Source organism: Simochromis diagramma, unplaced genomic scaffold (genome assembly GCF_900408965.1).
Source record: "Simochromis diagramma unplaced genomic scaffold, fSimDia1.1 OVJJ01000371.1, whole genome shotgun sequence".
In the NCBI taxonomy this organism is placed as follows: Eukaryota; Metazoa; Chordata; class Actinopteri; order Cichliformes; family Cichlidae; genus Simochromis; species Simochromis diagramma.
The window spans coordinates 5,943,667-5,953,144 of record NW_024386920.1 but is presented as its reverse complement, the minus strand read 5'-3'; positions in this window follow the sequence as shown (position 1 = coordinate 5,953,144).

Here is a 9,478-nt window from a genome sequence, read left to right as displayed (position 1 = left end):
TGCTTGATGAGAGGCTTATTATTTATACGTGAAAGTGGTTTTTATTTGCACTGCCCATTAAGGAAAAACTGTTCGATGTCTTTAAAACTGGAATTTCCAACTTCTAATTATGTAATGACTTAAAAACATGTTTCAGTCTGTTTTATGGCTGTTTGCTGTCTTAAAGTTTAAAATAACAGCCATGTACAGAGATAAGTTGCAGCTTACTGTATGAATATGTACTTTTGTCTTTCCACAGTTTCTCTGAAATAAACAGGAAGTGGGATTGTGTTGTCTTTCCATATCAGTAGTATCCATGTATCTATGTTGGAGATAAAAGCTAAAAGAAAGTTAAATGCAGTAGTTTGACAATCAGTGTTTTTTTTTTTTTAAGTTTGCATTAAAACATTATTGGAAAGATGGAAAACTTCTTCTTCTTCTTCTTCTTTTTTTTTTTTTTTAGCAGAAAGAACGTTTTATAATCAAGCCTTTTTGTGCGTGTAATTGCCTGTAGACGTTGATTCCGGACAATAAAAGGACTGAAACGTGTTTGTGCTGTTCAATGTAAGTCATGTCCTTTCACAGTAATACTCACTACAGCCAAGAAGTGTGCAAAAGAGCATCTCTGAATGCACAACATGTCATGTCAAACCTTGATGGAGATGGATTACAGCAGCAGGAGAACCCACCAGGTGCTACTCCTATCAGCTAAGAACAGGAAACAGGGTCTAGAGTTTGTACAGTTTCACCAAAATTGGAGAAAAGAAGACAGGGAAATGTTGCCTGGTCTGAGTTTCAATTGGTGCCTCAACATTTGGATGAAAGGGTGAGAATTTGGCAATATACATCAGTGAATGGATCTGTGTTGCCTTGTGTCAACGATTCAGGCTGCTAGTGGTAATAGAGTAATGGTGTAGGGGATATATTTTTAGCAAACTTTGGGCCCTTTAATACCGACTAAGGTACACTCGGGCAGGCTTTTAAACAATGCTATCTATTGATGGCTGCTTTGAGTAGGATAACACACCATGTCAAAACTCTCAAACTGGTTTCTGGATTATGTCAAGACGTTTACTGAATTCAAATAGCTTCCATCATAACCATGGATAAAAATCTCTGTGAAGTATTTCCAGCACCTTGTTGAATCCATGCCATGAAGAATTGCAGCAGTTCTGGCGGTCCAACTTAGTATGAGCAAGATGTGCCTAATAAAGTGTCTGGTGAGTGTACTTCAACGATGGAAGTCCACTTTTACCACAAGATGGCGCAAGACCACAAGCTTGTCTCTACATTTACACGTCCCAAAGCTCGACAAAATAGAAACCAGTCTCATCCTTTCCTCTGCTCCTCTTTTTTCCCTGTATTTTTCACAGTTCAGCTCCCCTTTTCCTTCCTGATAGATATCCCATGTATTCTGTTCCTCCTCACCTTATCTCCTTTGTCTTCCCCAACAAAATTTCAGCAGAGTCGTGGGAGTAAGTGCACTGCACGAAGAACACATCTCTTTCAGTCTTTATGGCAGTACGCTTATGCCTTGTGATGTACAGTGTTGAGGTTCTAAATGGATTAGACAGATGAGCCTCCTCCTTTTGACTTTTTTCTATGTAATGTAATTTGTAAGGTTTTTAATGTGCCTACGAACTGTATCGAAGCAAGACAATAATGGTGCTCACTGAATAGAGTGTTTTTTTTTTCTTATGCATTCTTGCAGATAGACATAAATCGTCAATGCTTTTATGTGCAACGTCTCCTCCATCCTTCTCTTTTGGACAGCAAAAATATATTTTACACAGTGCTGTGCATAAGTATTGAGCCAGCCCTCATTTCTTTGTAGAAGAAGTGGTGGGCCTGCAAACTATTTACAGCAGAATGACAATATATGAAAGTCATCTCCTTAAGAAACAGGAAAACAAAATCCAGCAAAGATCTGATACAGGACCTGAGAGATGCATCTGACCCTTCAATTGATCTATTTACCGTTTATTGAAGCCTCATCAGAAATTGTGGCTGTCAGTAAACAGTTCTTAAGCAGAGGAAAAAGGGAAGAAAAGTCTGAGGTATGTCAAATTATACTTATATTGATTCTGTTCATCTGGACGTAGTGTTTTCAGTGGGAGAAACGTTTTGTCACTCATCCAAGTGACTTCTTCAGCTGACTGCAGGTTTCCCCAACCTTATAAACAGTACATTTGCATAATGACAGAAACTAGCACCACTGAAGGAACAATGGGCTGTCTATAAGTATGGTCCTCCATACTTATAGACAACGATTTGGAGCACAAATTTCAAATTCATCACTTCGTAAGACCTGTTGTCACAGATTTTCAGTCCAGTTCTTGGATATGTCTTTGGTCAACATTGATTGTTGATCATTGGTCATGACAATTAGCATATTAATGACCAAAAAACTGTATAACAGTGAGTGTCCAGTGAGTGTCCAGAGCCATCTGTAAAGCATGGTGGAGGGTCTGTCATGGTTTGGGGTTGCATTGCAGCCAATCTTGATGAAAATCTTGATGGACCCAGAAAAGTACCATCAGAGTTTGGTCCACCATGCATTACCACTGGGAAAGTATCTGACTGGCAATGGGTTCATTTATCAGCATGACAGTGATCCCAAACTGCAAATGCAGTAACAGCATACTTCACACAGTGAAACACTGTCATGGATTTCCTCCCTCAAGCCTGGACCTCAAGATTATTGAAGCAGTATGCGATCATCTTGACAGAGAACAGATCAAAATGCACCTAACATCCAAAGAAGAGCATTGAACAACCTTCAAGAAGCTTTGAGAAGTATTCCGGGCGATCGTGGCTCAAGAGTTGGGAGTTTGGCTTGTGATCAGAAGGTTGCCGGTCGAACCCCAACTTGGACAGTCTCGGTCATTGTGTCCTTGGGCAAGACACTTCACCTGTTGCCTACTGGTGGTGGTCAGAGGGCCCGGTGGCGCCAGTGTCCGGCAGTCTCGCCTCCGTCAGTGCGCCCCAGGGTGGCTGTGGCTACAATGTAGCTGCCATCACCAGTGTGTGAATGGGTGGATGACTGAATGTGTAAAGCGCTTTTGGGTCCTTAGGGACTAGTAAAGCGCTATACAAATACAGGCCATTTACCATTTATTCCTGAAGGCTGCTTTTTTTTTTTTTTTTTTTTTACCTTATATACTGTTTCCATTCATGTTTGCACATTTCAAGAAACCTTCAGAGTGTGCCAGTATAATCCTACTTAAATGTTCAGATTGCCGGTACATTTAAATAATTAACATTCAGTCTTGAGCTGTAGTATTTAAGAGCTGTAGCCCAGTTGGTCCTGATTTTCTATCAAAATTGCAAGAGAAAAACATCTTTTTTTAAATTTAACTGGATGGCTGTTATGTAACAAATGACTTAAAAAGTCCAAATTTGACTGTGTATGCAGCTCACCTGTTTGTCTGTTGGCTAAACAGAATTCTGAATAATTCTGAATAAATAATAATTCTGGGAACCCTCACTTTGATTGTCTTGCTGTAGGTAAACCTACAAAGTTGCAGGTATTTAATAAACTCACAGGACTGCTGCAAACAGCTGGAACTTAAGCTTTCCTATGTTTTGTGAAACACTGATTACATTTGTTTTTAGTAACTCTGATTAAAAACATATAACCCATCTGTGGTCTGCTGGCTTGTGTCCAAAAATGGTCCTCATAGTTGAAGCACTGATGACAGGACTCACAAACACTGTAGTGTTTCACCAGAAATGGTAACAAAACCTAAATGTGTGTATTTTTTTCTATGATAAAGAAATCAGTGCAGCAAAATTTTAGTTTCATAGTAAATATGTAGGGGAAAAAAACAGAAAACCATTTAATTTGATGAGAAAGTCATAAAGTTACCACAGAACCAGATCCGAGTCAGCAAAAATTCGCTATATTATGTTAAATATAGAGGGATAATATAGATGGATATATAAACCCCTCGTAACAACAGCGAATGCACTTTTGAGAGTATAGTGGTGCAAAAACGATAGGTACAGATCCACAGAGAGGTGAAAGAAGCAGTATGGTTAGATGAGTCATCCTTTGTCATATTCTCAACAAGTGAGGAAATGCATGTTTGGCATCCACCAGGATAACAGCATAGGCCTGAGTGCTTGATCTGAACAGTGAAACAATGCAGTGACTCTGCTGCTTAAGCTTGAATCCATTGAATCCATCCACTGCAAATCAGCGTGCTTTAAATATACAGTATCGTGCTTTCTAACAAACCGAGAGCGAGTCAAATTTACCGATGAGCACACTATTATGGTGATCACATCACAGAGGCTTTGCCTCACATAAATGCTGCGAGTTGTAGAACAGTCAGAAGTGTTTCAACAGGGCATATTTCTGCTTCTGAAACAGCAACTAAATGATTTTCAGTAGCTTTTTTTCCAGGGTAAATGTGCACTGTAGCTTTTACAAAATAACTCCCTCGGCTGTGACAGGGCTGTGAGGTTGGTGTGGGAGGGAACTGGAAGAAACTGGAGTGAACTGGAGCATCTAGAATCGATTCCCTCTCTTTCTTTATTATCTCTTGTTCCTCTCCAGGAAGACATGAACCAGATCAGACGACGGGGGAAATCACTCCATTGTCTGTATGCGTGTGTGCGTGCACATGCTTGCGTGCCATCACGTACTGTGTGCATGAATGTGTGTGCTCCTGTATAATCTTTGTGAGGAACAGTGGGAGTTTAGGAGCATCGGGGTGAGGGTATGACCTGGTTATATTAGGGTTAGGACCTGGTTTGAGGTTAATTAGAAATAATTAGTGTGTGTAGTGCTGTGTAGAACCAAAGGTTAAAGACTGCAAAGGCACTAAAATAATTGTGTGTGTGTGACTTGTGCATGCACATGTGCACATATCTGTATATGCACAACTGTGTTAATGTAAATGCTGTTAAACCGTATGTGCATGTATATGCCTATGATGTGTGGGTGTGATTCACTCTGTTTGTGGTGGGTGTTTTGAAGTGGCTTGAAGGGCATAAATATAGATTTGATGCTTTCTCTCTGAATTCGCAGTGTGAGTGTGAAGAGTACATGTTAGCTGTCGAAGATGTCTCCATTCATGCGCTTATTTTTGATCTTTTCTGCCACTGTAGTGTACATTTTTGAAAAATTAGATGTGAAATGAAATGTCATGATAGGTAAACAAAATAATTACCAAACCATTTGTAATATTACTGCATTTTACACATGTATTTCTTGGGAATACTGGCAGAAGAATCTTCCAGACCAACCGAATCAAGAAATCGCTTAAATAGGGGCAAGGTTTAAATAGCAGTTTGCTGATCTGCACCATTCTGGTGTGTGCTAACACAATACCACAATCTTACCAGGAGAGGAGATCCCAGGAAATTCCCCTTAAGAGAAACTGCAAAAAATTCAAGAGCTACATCTCAGACTCTTCAAGCCTCAGCATGATAATTAAAGATCATGACAATCAAAGAAAGACTAGGAAAGCCTCTTTTCTCTGGAAAGAGAGAAGTTGTATCTTAACAAACCACAAGAACTCTGGAGCAATGTCATTTGAACAGATTGGAGATTGGTTGGCCATAATGCACAGTGCCATGTTTGGCAAAACCAAAATACAGCCTAACAGCACAAATACTTGATAAAAAACTGTCAAGCGTGGTGGTGAAGAGGTCATGATTTGGGCTTGATTTGTGGCCACAGGAGCTGGGTACTTTACAGTCACTGAGTCGACAGTTAACTTCTTTGGATAACAAAGAATTCTTGAGTCAAATGTGAGGCTGATAAACCTTGGGCTGGCAACAGGACAATGATCCCAAGCACAGCAGAAAATCTGCAACAGAAATGCCGAAAAAGAAAAGAAATAGCTCAAAGTTCAGACCTCAACCTGACTGAAATATTATAGATATTATAACAAAATGACAACTGAACTAAAGCAATGTTGTAAAGAACAGTAGGCCAAAATATTATATATTACATATATTAGCTTCACACCCTGTACCTGTATACTTTACATTGCTTCGCCAAATGGTCAACCACATAACCACAGTCTGTAGTCTGAACATGACCTTTTACCGGTTTCCACGATTACAACACCTAGCCGTTAAAATTACAGCCTTTAATATTTAACGCCCTGAACATATCTGTACCCTCTGTAACTGGAGAATGAACGTGGAGTTGTGTCTGAGTACACACACGTGTGTGTCAGTGTGCCACATCAGATACTTTTACTGACAGAATACGAGGGTGCATGAAAGTGTGTGTTAGTGCGTGCATGCATGTGTGTGTGCAACCTGATGCTGCTTCTCGCACTCTATCTGTATTTAGCATCAGTTACCATCAGGTAGAACAATTAGTCACTGAGGAGAGAGGCCAAGCAGGAGGAAGTTTAATGTGTAGCACACAAACCTGTAGCTAATTAGATCATTTATTTAATTAATTACTTTCCAAGAGAAAAAATAGAGAAGCAGTAAGGTCGAAATATATGCTTTTACTGATATGCAAATCCCATTTTAACCGTGGTGATAAAAATCTAGCTTTAAATTAAATGCCAAATGTTATAATGAATTGTAAAATTAGAAAAGCTATATTTTTATTAATGATTTAAAAGCATAACAAGTCAAACTTTTTCCTACGTCCAACCTTAAATGTAGAATTTTTCTTGCAATCATTTTTTTATTGTAAACATAAGTTACCAGAGTGTTATTAGCTAATGCTAACAAGCTAGGTTAGCAAAGACACAGACACCTACTAATCAGTTCTAAGTAAAAAATTAAGACAGAGCCAGAATTTTACTCACCAAAACTGGAGCACACATTTTTCAGACAAGCTGTTAGTACAACCATAACTATACAGGAAGTTTTATTATGTAGTGGCTAATTCTCTTAATCCATCACAAAACACTAGCACTACACACACACTGTTTTAATCACTTGAGTTAGCAAAAATGGTGTCTAGCATACAACTCTGGACTATAGTTGCCTCTGTAAGGACACCTGTAAATAAAACAGTATCCATAGGTAAGAAAAAAATCCCTCGCCTTCAGATTTACAAAGACTGTAGAGGCTAAAACCAGGGAGGGTGTAAACATATTGTTTCCATGACTGAAGTTCACCATTTTAATATAGAAGTCAATGGGAATTGGAACGAGCCATAACTGCCCATTAAATGAACTGCAGTTTTTGGCCTTCCACATTAGCTTCATTTTTCAGTCCTAGAGGCAGCTGCTTGCTGTGAACATAAATTTTTAAGTGGAGATGTTAACTACACCTAAGGAACATTTGAACAGCAAACATCCATTGCTTGATATTTTGACATATGCATCACTAAAGCCAACCAAGTGATAAAGATCAAGCTGTTACATTAAATCGGTTAATGTTGGATTTCCTAGACAATTGTGGGGCAATTTACCATCTTTTGTTTTAAAAAAGATGTATTACTTACAGCTACATGTTTCTTTGCTCACAAACGCTCGTGGACAGTCTGTGGATTTAAAGCAGTTTGAAATGACAAGCAAATACTATTCAGTACATCTAAGGTCTCTGAGAAAGGATACATAAACAAATATGCAAGATTTGTCATTGCTCAGCAAACAAAAAGAAGAAGTTTTGAGGTTGGTATTTCTGCTTTGCACATTGTCCAAGCCTAGTCTACTAAGTCTAGTCTGCTCTCAGAAATCTCATTTAATGGATGCTTTTTCAGTATAGTCGCAAAAACAGATACTTTGGTCCCATTTATTTAGCTGAATCACAGCTAAATAGTTTGACAGGAATAAAAATTATTTTTGCACTAACAAGGTGGTTCTGCACATCACAGTGTGCAGTATGTTCTTTTTTCTGAGAAAACTGGATAACTGGAGGACAAAAAAAGAAGTGACAGCGCCCCCAAAAAAACTCTCCACAGCAGTGAGTATAAGACCTGACGCACAACATGAGAGATGCAGAGAAGACCTGAGAAAAAGCTGAAAGTCAAAGACAAAGGTGTAGCTAGTCATTTTGATTTTAATTGAATGAAGAAATTGTAAAAATGGCCATAAAATCCAAATTGGAAAAAGTAGCTACTAAACAGGACCCACTCAAAATCAGGACAGCAAAGAAAAACACAGCTAATGTTAACATAACATAACTGACGTCCCCTAGCGACACACAAGAGTATATATTGATATAGGAGACACATAAAAAGGGGAAAACTAACACAAACAACAACCAAAAAGCCCTAACGTAGCATAACAATTTTTTTTTACAAACCAACATTTATCATATTTATCATATTTATATAGTTTATCATATTTATATAATGACATTTGCCATGACCCTCTCAACCAGCCAACCAGTCCTTTTGAGCTTAGGGAAACACAAGTAGCATTTGAGCCAATGGTGTTGAATTTGATGGAACTGTGAATGCAGATCAAATTTTAGATCTGTAAATCACACTGCACACTGTGCACACACCGGAAATTGAGTAGAAGCATACCTGGAGAGAGAAAACACAACATGCAATGCTATCAGTCATGGATTGGCCTCCCCAGAACCTTAACATACAAAGGAACAAATATCCAAAGAAGAGCTTTGAATGTCCTTCAAGAAGGACATGGAGAGCCATATCTGAAGGCTTCTACTTTCACTGTTTTTTTTCACCCTTCCTGACACAACTCCAGAAATAGTTGTGCCTTCTCCCAGGATCAAACTAGAGAACTACTGTTTGTTAGGTGAATTTATAAACCACTACACTATGGAGCCAGTCAAAGAAATGACTAAAAAAACTGGCCTAAGAGAGATGTGTAAATGTGGCCATTGCAAATATTTAAACATACTGACTTTCAACCTCATTAGAACTGTACAAAAATTTTAAAAAGATCAAAATCAGGCCACTTCTATAAAATTGTTGCGACTCATAAACAAGTACCACAAGTGATAACACCTGACTCATCTCCATGTCACGATTAAAATGACAAAAGGGAATTAAATGTCGCAAAGGACTCTTTTACACTTCAACCTAGCGCACATATAAAGGTATAGGGCTGTTTTTCACAATCTTGCTTGAACATACATTCTTTATTCTTGCTCTATAATTAGCTAGTAATATCTGGACTTGTTATTGCCCTGTTGAAGGTGCACCTAAAGTCCATATGTGCTGCTCCTAATGCGAACTGTCACTATCGCGCTCTCTGCTCCTTGTATAATTTTAATTTGTCCCAGGATGCCTCTCTCTGGTCTTAAGTCCTTTAAGACACCACAGGTTTGCAGCTAAATCTAAACAGAAGGCACAGTAATTACTGCACATTTGATGCCCCAATAATCTCTGCTCAAGTATGTGGGGCTATAAACACCCAATCAGCCAGCTGGTCTCTTACCCATGAGCCTGGTGTACAGTGCATTAAGCAAGTGTACACAATAAGCTGAGTTACAGAGTTTCTGTCGCCCTGCCAGCCAGTTGGAGAGGAGCATTATCCCATCAGAGCTAAGCTTCATCAGAGCTTAGGATTGTACTACTGAGTCAGAGTGTTGCTGTTCT